The 5,178-nt window shown below is 46.2% G+C and overlaps 1 long non-coding RNA gene across 1 annotated transcript in view; it reads right to left on the reverse strand.

Moving 5' to 3' along the window:
- The window catches only part of LOC134097801 (uncharacterized), a 31,584-nt gene extending 29,494 nt beyond the window's left edge, over positions 1 to 2,090 (reverse strand). Inside the window, exon 1 of the long non-coding RNA XR_009940949.1 lies at positions 1,966 to 2,090. This is a non-coding gene — a long non-coding RNA (uncharacterized LOC134097801). The remainder of the gene's footprint in view (positions 1 to 1,965) is intronic.
- Between the last annotated feature and the right edge of the window lie 3,088 nt (positions 2,091 to 5,178).

The raw sequence follows: 5,178 nt of genomic DNA on the forward strand, positions 1-5,178 counted from the left end.
ATGCATTTGTCTGCTCGCCAGAGGTCCAAATGCGATTAGATACGCCAAATACAATGTTTGAAACAAGTTCATTACAATCACGGCACCTTGGCGCGGATGGGAGAGGCCAGCACACTGCGGAGTGGACCAGTGGGTCAGCGGCCCCGGATGATCTCACGTGTGGGGGCTAAGAGGGGTTAAGGACGTGTGAGCGCCTGGGTCAGGTGCCTGCCTACCAAGGCGCGTAAATCGTACGTGCAAATCATATATGAGTGTGTGTGTGTGTGTGTGTGTGTGTGTGTGTGTGTGTGTATATATATATATATATATATATATATATATATATATATATATATATACTCAGTTGTATAGAGTACTGAGTATATACTTCTTAGTGTGTATATATATATATATATATATATATATATATATATATATATTAGATAGATACATTCAATTGATACATTCAGTTGATGAACAGAATTGGAAATTAAATAATCTGATGGCAATGGGCTTGTATGAGCAACTGAGATTTCTGCGCTCAACATCACGACTGGGAGATCTGGGATTTTAACTGCCCCCCATGTTTGACATACTGTCTGGTGACAAGACAACAGGTGTTGCTCGGATTCAATGGGCAATCTGTTATTTGATCGCTGTGAATCTTCCATTCGGGCACATCTGGATGCACGCACGCACGCACTTACGCGCGCACAAACACACAGAATCACACTCATACACACACAGACACAGACACACACGCACACACACACACACACACACACACACACACACACAGACACACACACGCACGGACAGCCCATGGAACTTTAGTTATAAACATGCACTTAATGGAGATGGATAAACAGGCCTCGATCCTAGCCTGCACTTAGACATGACCCACAAGTCTGTGAATGTTCCATACACATGTTTGATTCTATTATTCCAATTGTATGGGACACTTATGTATGGCACCATGAGTAGGCTACTGGTTTCGCTATCAGGTTCAATCCCACAGCAAAGCTGAGTTTCGGTGGTAATTTGCGCAGGACAGGTGAGCACACTCCACCACATCGCCAGAGAGGCAGACACGCATGTAGGTCAGACACCCAGACAGGATTACAACCCAATTTTTGGGGTCGGCAGGCCTAACACCGACGTACTGTTACTGAAAAAACACCACCAAGCTAAACGCGAGCTGCTGCCGAATTGATGTCGGCTGCCCGAGACAAGGGTTAACGCGGTCGCGTGAAATATCCCCATCATTAGGTAAGCTAATCAATGAGTCATTTGCCTGCCAACGCGCTCCCGTGCGCACAACATTGGGGAACGGCTCAGTCTCAGATGATAATCATGGAAAAATACTTATTAAGGGATGGGGAATCACTCCTCCCCTTTTTTCCTGGACAAAGGCAAATTATAGGCTAACTTCATATTTCGGACCATAATCGCCAGACGCATGTGTTTTTGCAAGGACGAAAAAAAAAATGTGTTCTATCGACATAAACAAATCATCAATATGTTAATGACATCATTAAAATATTCAGTCGGAGAAGTGGAGCGGTGTCTCGCGTCGGCAGCGTCTGCCATCCCCAATAACGTACCGAGACCCAAGTTCTTGTCGCTTCGTTCGCGGTACATTTATAGGAAAAACAACCGAAAGCTCTGTTCATTTTCCCGCATATACGCTTAGAGAATTGTCGGAGGAATCAGCACGACAACATTAAACTGCATTACGGTGCCGTATTATTAGATGTTCACGAGCAAAGGTGAGCTGACTGTGCGGCAGACAGGCGCAAGAAAACTCCCAAGTTCACGCAGCTTTTTAAAGCGCACATCTGCGGACGCACTATAATCCCGGACAGCCAACCCACCATTGCTTGAATCAACTCCCCGTCAGCGCTGAAGTTTGACACGACAGCAAAATGTGTGCAGAGGGCGCGTATGCCGTGTGATTCGCCACAAACACCGCGCGGTCTTATTTACCCGTTTCGCCAGCCCCAGGCCTGTACCCTCCGGTAGTCGCGCGCGCTGCCCGGTCTTCCCTCGGCGTCTCTCCCGGTCCACCTCCTCCCTTGCCGGCCTGGCCCGCTCCGGTTTCTCCGCTCTCGTGCGCCGCAGAGGCCGCCAGACCGGAAGAGATTCCGCAGGGTCCTAGACGGAGTTTGGTGTCTGGCTCCTCTTGTCGTGACATCACGGAATTGTCTCCAACAGTTAATCTCTTCAACCGGGAGAACCAACTCTCGGGGTTGAAGCAGCCAAGTGTTTGTATCAATAAATAAAACGCACAGATTGGCCTAATGCAGTTTTAAAATCTTCGGGACAGCGATGCATGCTGCGTCAGATCATACTCACTTCGCCACAGCACCTACTGTAACCTATTATGGAATTTAGGTTAATTCTACAGGTCTGAAATGTGACAAGTCACTGTAAAAACTAAAGCATGCCACCCATACTCCATGCTTATATTTTTATTATACATTGTACAGAGAGGATGCTTCCCACACTTCATGAAATCATAAATCATGAATAAGAAAAAAAAATCTAGATATCATACTGTTTTGTTTTGTTAAAAGATATAAATAATAAAAGGTTAAAGGTTAACTTCACACATCTCATGGCAAGAAAGTCCTGTAGGAACAGACACATTCCAAAGCTGGATTTCACCTGGAATATTTTGGATATTTTGGCAGGGACAACTTAATGACAAAGTAGGAATGTAAACAAAGAATGTAAACAACCTGCGTTACCTCTTGCCCTGTCCCTGTGTGTTGAGCACATACCAGCATGTTTGGATATGTATGGTAGTATGCTGCTATACACCACATATGATTGTGTGTGTGTGTGTGTGTGTGTGTCTGTGTCTGTGTGTGTGTGTGTGTGTGTGTGTGTGTGTGTGTGTGTGTGTGTGTGTGTGTGAGAGTGTGCATAGTTACAGTAAGTTCATACCCCATCTGTGGGGGCTTCCAGAGGTTTACTCTGGCAGAGAACACAGCCTTTATGAAACATCCGCTTTGATGTGAGTGGTGTGTTAGCACACACACACACACACACACATGCACCCACATACACACACACACATGCATGCACACGCACAGGTACACATGCACACACACACACACACACACACACACACACACACACACGCACACACCCACACACACACACACACACACACGCACACACGCACACACCCACATACATACATCTTAATCTCTGTGTGAACAGGTATGAGTCCATGTAGGTTTGTACAGTCAGTGTGTGTGTCTACAGATCAGTAGTGTGTGTGTGTGTGTGTGTGTGTGTGTGTGTGTCTACAGATCAGTAGTGTGTGTGTGTGTGTCTATAGATCAGTAGTGTGTGTGTGTGTGTGTGTGTGTGTGTGTGTGTCTCTACAGGTCAGTAGTGTGTGTGTGTGTGTGTGTGTGTGTCCACAGGTCAGTAATGTGTGTGTGTGTGTGTGTGTGTGTGTGTGTGTGTCTACAGGTCAGTAATATGTGTGTGTATGTGTCTACAGGTCAGTTGTGTGTTTGTGTGTGTGTGTGTGTGTGTGTGTATTTGTGTTTGTGTTTGTGTTTGTGAATACAGGCCAGTACTGTGTGTGTTTGTGTGTGAGTATGTGTGTGGACAGGCCAGTAGTGTGTGTGTGAATACAGGTACAGCTTGTAGGCGATGCATGACTACAACTAGTATGTGTGGGTGAGAGAGCATGTATTCATTATTGTAAACGTATGTGTGTGTGTGTGTGTGTGTGTGTGTGGACTCACAGGCATATATGTGTGTGTGTGTGTGTGTGTGTGTGTGTGTGTGTGGACACACAGGCATATATGTGTGTGTGTGTGTGTGTGTGTGTGTGTGTGTGTGTGTGTGGACACACAGGCATATATGTGTGTGTGTGTGTGTGTGTGTGTGTGTGTGTGTGTGTGTGTGTGTGTGTGGACACACAGGCATATGTGTGTGTGTGTGTGTGTGTGTGTGTGTGTGTGTGGACACACAGGCATATATGTGTGTGTGTGTGTGTGTGTGTGTGTGTGTGTGTGTGTGTGTGTGGACACACAGGCATATATGTGTGTATGTGTGTGTGTGTGTGTGTGTGTGTGTGTGTGTGTGTGTGTGTGTGTGTGTGTGTGTGTGTGTGTGTGTGTGTGTGTGTGTGGACACACAGGCATATATGTGTGTGTGTGTGTGTGTGTGTGTGTGTGTGTACACACAGGCATACTGTATATATGTGTGTGTGGTATGTGCAACTGTGGTCGGTAACGGGGCGGCTGACCCCTGATAAACCCTGAGCGGGTAACTCTGCTGCGGTACGCTTTGAAGTCGGAGGTGTGTGTGTGTGTGTGTGTGTTTTCCTCTCCTGGAGTCAGAGGTGTGTGTGTGTGTGTGTGTGTGTGTTTTCCTCTCCTGCCGGGCTGCCAGAGGTGAGTGAGTTTGTGCCGAAGTCCCTTGAGATACAATTACACAACAGTAGCAACACAGCACACAGCCCATGCAGGCAGGCAGGTGTGTGTGTGTGTGTGTGAGAGAGAGAGAGAGAGAGAGAGAGAGAGAGAGGGGGGGGGGAGAGTGTGTGTGTGAGAGAGAGAGAGAGAGGGAAGGAGAAGGTTTATGTGTGTGTGAGAGAGGGATTGAGAGAGAGAGAGAAAGAGAGGGAGAGAGGGAGTGTGTGTGTGTGTGTGTGTGTGTGTGTGTATGTAGTGCAGGTGGACATGGAAGTCCCCTAACTCACCCGGTCTCCTGTTTCTTTCTTCTCTGCACCTTTTTTTCTGTTTCACTTCCTTTCTTTTCTTTTCTTTTTCTCTATCACAAAGAACTACACACAGTAACATTTATCAACTAAATAATGTTCCTTTGCTGGAAATCAAATGAGGGAAAAAAACATAGTAATTTTGAATAATCAGCTGATCAGAAGTGACAGAGGTCACAGACAAGTTTTATTGGGCATAGGTTGTACTGTATGTGTGTGTGTGTGTGTGTGTGTGTGTTATAGACATTTCAAGGTGTCTCCACACAGTAGTGTGTTATCTGTGTCCAATAGGGGTTTGGTTTGGTAATGTATGACGAGATCATTCAGGCTAATGATAGAATGTAAAACAATGATCGTATGAACAATGCATTTGTGCGCGGGGAAGGAAACGACCTTGAGTGTACACGCTTGCCTAGCTAAGCCCGTAGCACCCCCCACACACACACTTCCCA

The sequence above is a fragment of the Sardina pilchardus genome, chromosome 12, assembly GCF_963854185.1.
Source record: "Sardina pilchardus chromosome 12, fSarPil1.1, whole genome shotgun sequence".
Taxonomy (NCBI): Eukaryota; Metazoa; Chordata; class Actinopteri; order Clupeiformes; family Clupeidae; genus Sardina; species Sardina pilchardus.